We start from the raw sequence: 11,874 nt of genomic DNA, 5'->3' as shown, positions 1-11,874 counted from the left end.
TGCATTAACCTGATGAAATCTTCAGAATTCAGTGGGTTGTAAAATTGGTTGAGTGGAATAATATGACCAAAACTAGGAGGGCTGATGGCCTATACAGGCCCACATGAGAGGCACCAAGTTGCCCCCAAGATTGAGGGGGCCCGACGTGCAACTTGTGCATGAGACATCACACTGTGTGGTAGGAGATGAAGGGCTCTGGAGGAACCGGTCATTGAAGTTGAGCCATGCTTGGTTCCGTGCTTGGCCTCCTCCACCCCTCAACATTGAGTGGGCGCAGCCTCCTTCCCACAAATATTGTAGGCTCTCCAAGTGTCCTTATTTCCCAGGGACTGCCCCAGATTTTCAGAAGTTGTCCCAATTTGATACCAGAATGTCATGCTTTTCCTTAAAATGTCTCTCTTGATGTGTCCTGGGCTATTGATGTGTCCTGGGCTCCTAAAATAGGAGAGTTGGGATTTTTGTGATCAGGAGCAAATTTCCTTTCCCCACCCTCCTGGCCACTACCTCCATTTCATGGCATACCTCCATTTCATACCACCTCCATGAAAATAGCTGTTACTTGGCTCTTTCCCTATGTCATTTAGGCTGAAATTTCAATTCAGTGGAGCAGGGTCAAGATATTAACTGATATGCATGAAATTTCAACTATAGCTATATAATCCTTAGTTTAGTAAGGTAAGACCTCTGGAGCAGGCATTTTCAAACAAAAGTCTTTTTATGAACCTCCCTACTGCCCTACCCTCCACTGGGCTTCCCGGGTCCTGGAAAGTCAGCCTATGTGAAGAAAATGTGACTAGGCCGAGTAGATTAGGACTTGCCTTGCCTTCGCCCTGCCCACAGCTGATTGGCCTAGTCTCATTTTCTTCACATAGGCCGACTTTACGGGCTGCTGGCAAAGCCTGCCAAGGCCGCTGCCTGTCCTGCGCACCCCCTTCATGCCCCAATCCCCCTCCACAAAGCCTCTGCTGCCCCCGAAAGCAGAGCATGCAGGAGAGTGCCAGCTAAGCCACCCCATTTTGCCCGCACGTGGCACCTGGAGGAGCAGTTCAATGCCGCCCTGGACGCTCAACAGGCTGGCCTCCCCTTTGTCCCCAGCCTCCCCTGCATGAAGCTAGGACCCCCCCCCCCTCACTCACACACTCCAGTCTTCCCTGCATGAAGCTAGGATGCCCTTCACTCACTCACAACTGATGTTAAAGGTATTTATAATATGTACATTGGCGGTCCATACTGTACAACCGACAGTGGGTTGGTAGAGGGGGAAATGCATTACGAAAACAAGTGCAGTATTTCTCTCTCTCCTGTTTTGTCTTCTCTCCACAAGTGTGTCCTGGATTGAGCCCCATATAGGACTCTTGAAAACGACACACCAGTCCCAGACAAGTGATGAGGACTGGGGTGAAGGAGCTGAAGGACGAACCACTGGCACCACACTGGAGAAGTCCATTTATCATCCTGTTAAAAGTTGCAGAGGTTCCTCCAGGATTCACTGTTTTGTCATAAGAAGGTCTGAAGTCACGTGGACGTGTGCTAAGGACCCAGACTCTGACTTAAGGTTAAAACTGCACCAATGGAACCCCTGAGTCTGACCCCTCTGAGTGGGTCAGGACACAGGCAACGAGACAACTGCCCAATGCTACAACAACACCCAAAACTGGTTGTTCTATGCAGAAGGGGAAGCTTGAGGAGTCATCAGGTGTAAGAGAATGTGGACCCCTGCGTGTGACTGTGAAAAGGAACTTATAGTAGCCTATCGCTTTAAGAAATTGATGAGAAAGCATTTCACTTTCCATGGAGCCCCCGCCATGGGACGAGAGGAGCTAAAATTTCATTACAGACTTCCTTTAATGGTTGTGTTATCCATTCTTTCAGGGATCTATAGTATCTTGAAGTCAAACCATCCGGCCCTGGAGATTTGCCCAATTGCATATTCTGAATGGCACCTTCTACCTCCTGCTCGGTTATTTTATAATTCAACATTAGCTTATTTTCTTGAGAGATTTTTTGTAATCCATTTTGTAATCCACAACATGGATGCAGTACGTTTAGATGTCCAGTCTGGACAGGACATCACCTGTCTCAACCAGAAGCCTCTGGTGAAGGTTGCCCATACCCTGACAATGCTCATTGCACCTGAGGAAAAACAGTGAATGTGTTACATTGGTGCCTTGAATTGTGAATGAACTGGAAAGGGGTTCTAAATTAGAACTCAGTCAGGTGAAAATGGAGCTTTTGAGCAGCAGGAGGAGAGAAGATAGGATGGATCTACTGGATCTGGATGCTTTGCAGTAAATTGACCAGGGATTCAGACTCCTAAGTGATACTGCTGGAATAAATACCATATATTTGGCTTCTTTGGTAAACAGAAGTGGTTTTGTGTGCATGGGAGAACCATGAGTTCCATGCAATTCTGGTGCTCAGGAGTCTTTGATCCTTTTTTGCCCCTGTCTCAGTATTCATCTAGCCAAGGTCATGGAGTTCATCTCTGGATATGGCTGAACCTCTCAGACCAGCTCAAGGGGCCTCTTGGATCCAGCTGTGTCACTGGGGATATAAGTGACGTCAGGTGCATAGGGACATCTTTGAGCCATGGTCTTGTCTGGATCAAAACACTGGCCATGATCACTCGCACTCTCAGAGTCTCCAAACTGGACTACAGTAGTGCCTTTGAAAACTATTTTGCTAAGACAGCTAATCCAAAATGCAGTTGGAAGCTTCTTGACCACAAGAATTGTCACTTGGATTTTGAGAAAGCTCCAAGCTGAGCAGGAAAAATCAAGAACATTCTAAAATGTAATTGGGATGGAATCATATCTTGCAAAACCTATTTTAAAAATGAGTTTCACACCTGTATTTCTAACATGTTTTTATTGAGAGGAATACACAGCTTTATCTGTGTTCAGCAGAAATAAGCTTATTTGGCTTCCCCGACTGAAGATCCATCTCTTTTTTCAGGTCGTCGAGGTTAAGAAACATGCACTGCACATCATTGTTTCTCGCAGCACTGTTGACCATTGCTACAGTCGGCTTTGCTGATGGATTTTTTGCATTTTGCAGCCTTAGCAATGCAAGTGCCTCCCATTTGTTTACAAGCCTTTCCATTAGATCCTATAAGAGGGGGAAATGGCAATAAATTTAGACAGATAAATTTGTCGCCGGGCAGACTGGTCAACAAAGAGACTAAAAGAGTGACTAAAAGAGAGAAAATGAACAGAGTGAGATAGCATAGAGATTTAATACTGTAAATTGTTTTCCTGATTTTCCACATTTATTTTAAATTGGGCTGTCACCAAATCGGACCCTACTGCCTGGTGCACTATTCTTAATTGGCTATTCTCCCAGTATGCCCCACGGAGGACCTTAAGGTGCATAAATAGCAACACCCTAGAGGTCTCGGGCCCTAAGGAAGTCAGATTAACCTCAACCAGAGCCAGGGCCTTTTCAACACTGGCTCCGGCCTGATGGAACGCTCTGTCTCATTAGACCAGGGCCCTGAAGGACCTGATTTCTTTCCGCAGGGCCTATAAGACAGAGTTGTTCCGCCTGGCCTTTGGCTTGGAATCAGTTTGACTCCCTCCCCCTCTTTCTTTTTTCCTTTCTCCTTCAGAGATTGAATTTGTATTTGGGGTCTTCTCTGGATTTTTTCTGGCCCATATAGGACCAGTCTGGATAGTGAGCCTTGGTGAAGACTTGACGTTTTCATCCCCAAAGAAGTTTTTGATATGAGTTTCCACTGATATGAGGCTGCATTTTAATGTTTTAATATTTTAATGTTGTATTTTAATCTTGTTTTTAAGTTGTTTTTCAATCAATTGTTTTTATATTGGGTGTTAGCCTGGGGCTGGGGCTGGGCGGGGTATAAATAAAATTTATTATTATTATTATTATTATTATTATTATTATTATTATTAAAGTATTTTCCTTATTTTCCATATTTATTTTAATTAGGATTGTCACCTAACTGAAGAAATACAATTCACTGTGTGACATTTCAAAGAAGAATTGATTGAATTTCAATAAATTTGCATGTAAGCAAATTCAGAGTCAGCATGCATGCACTAACTGTATATGATATACTTATGAATATCATCTTAGTCATGCTGACTACATGACCCGGAAGCTGTACACTGGCTCCCTTGGACAATAAAGCGAGATGAGCACCACAACCCCAGAGTCGGCCATGACTGGACCTAAAGGTCAGGGGTTCTTTTACCTTTACCTTTTTACCTATATTTATAATATATGTCTATGTACAGGGGCAGCCCAAGGGACGCGGGTGGCGCTGTGGGTAAAACCTCAGCACCTAGGACTTGCCGATCGCATGGTCGGCGGTTTGAATCCCCACGGCGGGGTGTGCTCCCGCCGTTCAATCTCAGCGCCTGCCAACCTAGCAGTCCGAAAGCACCTTCGGGTGCAAGTAGATAAATAGGGACCGCTCCAGCGGGAAGGTAAACGGCGTTCCCTGTGCTGTGCTGGATCGCCAGATGCAGCTTGTCACGCTGGCCACGTGACCCAGAAGTGTCTGCGGACAACACTGGCTCCCAGCCTATAGAGTGAGATGAGCACACAACTCTAGAGTCTGGCAAGACTGGCCCGTACGGGCAGGGGTACCTTTACCTTTACCTTACAGGGGCAGCCCATCCTATTTCATCACAAAAAGGCAAAAAGAGAAGATGGCATCCCATACTATGTGCCACCACCACAGCCTAGTTTACTAGGGTTGCGCAGCTGCAGCTTCCACATGTCACTGAGATCTCAAGGGGCTCCCATGAGATCTCTCTGGAAACCAGAAACTTCCTCATCCATTTCTGCTCGCTTCTCCAATGGCATAGAAGGCACCTCCCTCAGTCTGCCTCATGGAGAGGACCCGGTGGTACTGCATGACTTCCAACCCCATTTTTTGTTTTGTCATTTATGTCCGAATGTTTTAATTTAAATGTATGTTTTACCTGCAGAAAACATGATCATCCCAGAAAACAGAAGGGTAACTATGAAGAGCCAGCGCAATTGCATTGTTGAAGCTTGACTCAGGTCTCAAGTTGAGCAGCAAGAGCAGAATCTTGAGGCAGAATGCTCTGGTGGGAGTTCTGTGTCTTCTGAATGCCCAACTATTTATAGGGATTCGTGATATACTGACACGTAAGCCCTCTTCATGGATGAACTGGCATGAAATATGTGATGACAAAATTTATTCACCAAGAAGAACCCCAAAAGTTAATCACCATATATATTGCACATTATTCTTCAGAAAGCCATAATATTCAAAGAACAGAAAGTAAAATTCATATCATTAAGCATGGTATTCACTCATGTGGTTCTATAGCACTTATTGTTTTGAAAGTTTCTGTCTATATATTATTTCCTGCTTTGGGTACTGTGGTCCATGACTGCAACCACTCAAGAAGACACACTGTACCAAAGCAAGGAAATACTGAACAGTGCATTAACCTGATGAAATCTTCAGAATTCAGTGGGTTGTAAAATTGGTTGAGTGGAATAATATGACCAAAACTAGGAGGGCTGATGGCCTATACAGGCCCACATGAGAGGCACCAAGTTGCCCCCAAGATTGAGGGGGCCCGACATGTTACTTGTGTTGAGACATCACACTGTCTGGTAGGAGGTCAAGGGCTCTGGAGGAGCCGGTCACTGAAGTTGAGCCATGCTCGGCTCCGTGCTTGGCCTCCTCCACCCCTCAACATTGAGGGGGCCCAGCCTCCTTCCCACAAATATTGTAGACCCTCCAAGTGTCTCTATTTTCCAGGGACAGTAGCAGATTTTCAGAAGCTGTTCCAATTTCTTATTTGATACCAGAATGTCCTGCTTTTCCTTAAAATGTCTCTCTTGAAGTGTCCTGGGCTCCTAAAATAGGGGCTCCGGATCGCGGAGGGGGTAGCGGCGCTGTGGGTCGTTGCGCAATCAGCGGAGCGAAGCCGCGTTGCTGCTGCCAGTGAGCGCTGACCTCTCTTCCTGATTTTTGATTCGGAAAGCAACAACCCGTGAGTAAGAAGGATTTTACAAAATTTTGGGACTTAAAAATTCTGAATTTGGCTGAAAGCGGAGTGATGAAAAACAGGAAGTCCGTCTTCCGCTGCCATTGAACTTCAAAGTAAAGAGCTGGAGGAGTGGAGGCAAAGAGTGAACTTTTAACTTAACTGATCTGAGCACCCACTGAATTTCTCTTTAAGCAGAATAAGGACTTTAAGCATTGGATTTTATGACTTTTATCTGGACTAGGGGTGTTGGGATTTTGGTGATCATGAGCAAATTTCCTTTCCCCACCTTCCTGGCCACTACCTCCATTCCATATCAGTTGTTCCTTCAAGGAATTGCCTTGTTAACACCGGGTCGAAAGCACAGGACAAATTATGTATCTCTTCATGTGCAATCTATTTGTTGTGTTCTTTTAATATTCTTGCTATTGTTTCCTTGTTTCCAGTTCCTCAGGAAAAATTGGGAAAATACAGTTGTTAGCAGTGAAGGGAACAAATCCTGGGCACACAAGGCCATTTGGTGGTTTTCTCCAACCCTGCAAGAGAGAAATGAGAAACAGAAATCACCTCTTCCTTCCTGTTTGCATTTATGAAAAATTACACAGTAAGTCATTGGCACAACAGTTTTTTGGGGGTTTTTTGTTTTTTTTTGTTGTTGTTATTAAAACCAGGAGGTCAAAGCATTGGAAGAAACTGGAGATTTCCTTTACAGAAAGTTGTTGGGTTGCAGCAAAGGCTTGGCTAATCTCCTGAATGTTAGGCACATCAGATTGGTTAGGAACTCTTTTACAAAAGGTCTGCTGAGATATAAGGATTCTCTGGGATATTATCTGGGATATCTTTCTGTAAGTCGTCCCTGAAAAACAGAAGAGAACACAATGAGACTCACAGGCCTCACAATATCATCTACTTTGTGCTGCAAGCTCTAGAGACAGTGCAGGAAGTCGAAGCACTGGCAAAAAGGGGAGGTTATTCCTACAGAAAATGCTTGAGGTGCTTTGATCTGAAAATCAAGTTGCACAGAACTAATACACACATGCACACACGTACACAGAGAGATAGAGAGTATAAAGACTTTGATCCAAAGATCTCAAGGAAAAGTTCTATTTCCAAAATAGCACCTTCCCACTTGCGCTCAGCCCACACCTCACAAGGTTGAACAGTTTAGAAGTGGAGGAGGCATGAGGAGAAGAATCAAAGAGGAAAAACTGAGGAGAAAAGCTAAGGCTTGAATATTATAATTCAGTGTGCTCTTAATAGCCCATGTGTTATTAATACTTGTCTGGGAGAAGGGACTCCATAACTGAACTGTCCTGAGAGGGAGGCAACACAAATGTGTTTTTAAGGTGGATGAACTATCCAAGAAGCCATAAGTACAACCAGAGGCTCATTGGTATACAGAAGCAGATTGTCCCCAATAGTTGGACTGGGTTGTGGGAATATTTGGCTGCCATGGAGCTTAGGAAATTTGGTCTGAGGTCAAAGCCACTTAGAGTTTGATGTCAGCAACTATCGCTCTTGGGTCTTCAGAAACTGCCACCAAGGACTTTTAAGAACCAAATGTAAATAATAGTTCTTCTTCTTTGGCGATCATTCAGAGCTGAGTAAGATTGCCTTCCATGAACACGGTCTTAACAGTGAGTGACTGTGGAGGCCAATTCTGGATCCACACATCCTTCCACAGTGGATACATAGGTTTTCGGAAGGAAGTCGATCATGGTGAGGGTTTGCCAAATGTGCCTTCCTCTTAGTATGTTTCTCCCTTTCGGCCTGCGTTCAAAGTGCCTTCAAAGTCCATGACACCGTTGGCAAAGGCTGTTCTCCAATTGGAGCGCTCGCAGGCCAGTGTTTCCCAATTGTCGGTGTTTATACATTTTATTAGATTTGCCTTGAGAGAGTCTTTAAACTTCTTTTGCTGACCACCAGCATTGCGCTTTCCATTTTTAAGTTCAGAATAGAGTACAGTGGTACCTCTAGTTATGAACTTAATTCGCTCTGGAGGTCCGTTCTTAACCTGAAACTGTTCTTAACAACTAGAGGCGTGCTTTCACTAATGGGGCCTCTTGCTGCCGCTGCGCCGATTTCTGTTCTCATCCTGGGGCAGAATTCTTAACTCTAGGTAACTCTTCCAGGTTAGCAGAGTTTGTAACCTGAAGCGTTTGTAACCTGAGGTGTTTGTAACTCAAGGTACCACTGTGGTTGCTTTGGAAGATGATAATCAGGCATCTGAAAAACATGACCAATCCAATGAAGTTGATGTTGAAGAATCGTCACTTCAACACTGGTGATCTTTCTTCCAAAAGCTGTTTTCTGGTCCTGCTGGATCTCTCAGAGACGTATGATACTGTTGACCACGCTGCCAGACTGGTTACTGGGAGCAGCTGCCAGAACCATATTACACAAGTCTTAAAGGATCAACATTGGCTCCCAGTACATTTCCAAGCACAATTCAAAGTGTTGGTGCTGGGGGACTTCCGGTCGGCGCCAGCGTTTAATGGCTGCCCTTGCCTCGAGCTCCGAGGCAGGACTGCCCCGCGGGTTCGGGTCTGACCTGCTACGGCGAGCGGGGGACCCCTAAAATCACAGGCGCAGGAGCCTGTGAACAAGGAGACTCGGCGGGCACCTTTTGCGCCCCCCGGTACTGCGAAAGAGCCTTTTTAAAGGCTCCGGAGCGGCATCGGGTGTGAGCGCGGTGCTGAGAGTCGCTACCCAGCTCGTGGAGTGAAGCCGCATCGCCATGAACGGAGAGCGCCGATTCCTTCCTGAAACTGAATTTTTTATATATATATATAAATATTTATTAAGATTTTTGTAAAAGAAAAGCATAAGTAACAAACAACATTGCTTATATCATAACAGAATTTCATAACTTGTTTAGACTTCCTCACGTCTCCTGCTCCCACTTACAGTGTTAAAAAGTTTTTTCAAGCAAATTATCATCTTGTTTACAATCTTATATCCACTCGTTTAACTATAGTCTAATAGTTCTCCCAAAGGGTTTGTCTTTTCCTTAATCTCACTTATCATCAAATTCCAATCTAGTTTAGTGGTGGCCAGTTATTTATGATCAAGCATCCTTCTTAACATTCAATCAAATTACAATATTTTTGTAAATAAATTTTGAATTTCTTCCAGTCTTCTTCAATCCTTTCTTCTCCCAGGTCACGGATTCTGCCGGTCATCTCTGCCAGTTGCATATAGTCTATCAGCTGCATCTGCCATTCTTCCAGTGTGGGTAGATCTTGAGTCTTCCAATTCTTGGCAATGAGTATCCTTGCTGCTGTTGTTGCGTACATAAAAAATGTTCGGTCCTTCTTTAACACCTTCTGGCCGACAATACCCAGGAGGAAGGCCTCTGGTTTCTTAGTGAAGGTATACTTAAATACCTTTTTCAACTCATTATATATCATTTCCCAGAAGGCCTTCACTTTAGGGCAAGTCCACCAGAGGTGAAAGAACGTTCCTTCATTTTCCTTACATTTCCAACATTTATTATCAGACGAATGGTATATTTTGGCAAGTTTAACTGGGGTCATGTACCATCTATATATCATTTTCATTACATTTTCCTTCAAAGCATTACATGCAGTGAAGTTCAGCCCAATGGTCCACAACCTTTCCCAGTCCTCAAACATGATGTTATGCCCAATATCCTGTGCCCACTTTATCATAGCAGATTTAACCATTTCGTCTTGTGTGTTCCATTTTAACAGCAAGTTATACATTCTTGATAGTACCTTAGTCTTTGGTTCTAACAGTTCTGTCTCTAACTTCGATTTCTCCACCTGGAACCCTAGTTTTTTGTCATTTTTAAAAACTTCTTTAATCTGGGCGTAATGTAACCAGTCTCGCACTTTACCCTCCATTTTCTCCAAACTCTGCAATTTCCAATTGTCACCGTCTTTTTCTAATATTTCCCAATATTTTGGCCAATTGGCCTCCATATTGGGTCTTTTTCGGGCCTTGGCTTCCAGAGGGGACAGCCACCTCGGAGTTTTATTTTCCAATAAGTCTTTATATTTTGTCCAGACATTGAATACTGCTTTCCTGACAATATGGTTCTTAAAGGCCTTATTGATCTTAACTTTGTCATACCATAAATATGCATGCCAGCCAAAAGCATTGTTAAAACCTTCCAAGTCCAACACATCAGTGTCTTCAAGAAGTAGCCAGTCTTTTAGCCAGCAGAAAGGAAGGAATTTTTTTTGTTTTGACTATGGCAGACCAACACGGCTACCTATCTGTAAAGAGAAACTGTTACATTGAAAAAGAAACAGTGGGATTTTCCACTTGTAAACTTTTCCTGTGAGAACGGCCTTGAGGACATGAGTGGCCCAGCAGATGAGATAGCAACCAGATCTAAAGCAAAGCTTGCCCAAAAGAAAAGGGGCTCAATATCAGGTACAATACCAGCTGCACAGGAAAAGGCAACAACAGCATTTATGGATTCAATGACACAGGCACTGCTTAAAATAAATCAATCTTTGGAAGCACTGACAAAGCAGTCCACAGAAAATTCCAAAAAATTGACAGAACACTGCAAGCGTAACATCTAATACAGACTCTATTAATAAATTAATCCAGGAAAGTGCTGAAACACGAAAGATTGCTGAAAGTGCAAAAAATACTGCAGAGGAGACAAGGGAAAAGTTTGTGCCGACTGTAAAAAAAGTGAAGGAACATGATGCAACTTTGGCCTTACTGGAACTACAGAGGAAGGAGAAAAACCTGAAATTAAGACTAGTTCCTGAAAGTGAGGGGGACAGCCTTGTGGAATTCCTTACAGAGAACTTTGCGGAATTCTGGCAAGAGGAATGGGGGGAAGAAGAGGAGTTTGAAATAACAACAGCTTTTCGGCTGGGCAGGAGGCAGGGCAAGAAACCAAGGGACTGTCTAATTACACTGAGATCTAAGGAAGAAAGAGATAGAATATTGAACCTGCATTATCAAAAGGCACTGGTGATTCAGAACTGTCAAATACAGATTTTTAAGGACATCCCTAAATATATCTTGGAGGTGAGAACCTGCTATAAAGATTTGGTCGACCTGCTGAAGAAAAATACCATACCTTTCAGGTGGGAGTTCCCACAAGGACTATCCTTTAATTTCAAAGGAAGAAAGATTAAAATAAGAACAATTCAAGACAAAGAACAGTTTCTGGAGAGATACTTAGAAGACCTGCAGAAAGGAACAGTAGGGGAGAAAGAATCAACTGACATTGCAAAATTATCATTTGGACTCTTGCCACCACCATCGGAGGAAGAACAAAAGCTTGGAGCAGTTGGAGGAACAGGAACCTAATAACAAAATGTCTCTACAACTTCTTAGTTGGAATTGTAACGGTTTGAACCTTCCCCGAAAAAGACGCCAAGTTTTTCATATTTTGAAGAGAGAACAATTAGATTTAATATGTTTGCAAGAAACTCATATTGCCAGGATACACAGGAAATTGTTGACAAATAAGAGACTTGGACAGGAATTTATTTCATCAGACAAAGTTAAGAAAAGAGGTGTGGTGATCTACGCAAAAGAAAAATTGGCTCCAAAAATGATATTCAAAGATGAACAAGGAAGATACCTGGCAATTGAAATACAAATTCAAGGAGAAAAAATTTTGATAGTTGGAGTTTACGCGCCAAATGAAGGGAAGGCCGAATTTTTTAAGAAGTTGCATGAGACCTTAATGGACTTTTTAGACTATAAAATCGTAATGATGGGAGATATGAATGGAGTCGTCTCCACAAACATGGATAAAGCACAGAGACAAGTGATTTCTAAGGAAGGGAGACTACCAAAGACTTTTTTTGAAATGACTGAAACTATGGACTTGATTGATATTTGGAGAACAAGGAACCCTCTTGAGAGAGAGGGAACTTTTTTC

The sequence above is a fragment of the Podarcis gaigeae genome (genome assembly GCF_964106915.1).
Source record: "Podarcis gaigeae genome assembly, chromosome: 3".
Taxonomy (NCBI): domain Eukaryota; kingdom Metazoa; phylum Chordata; class Lepidosauria; order Squamata; family Lacertidae; genus Podarcis; species Podarcis gaigeae.
Note: the sequence above shows the minus strand (reverse complement) of the source record.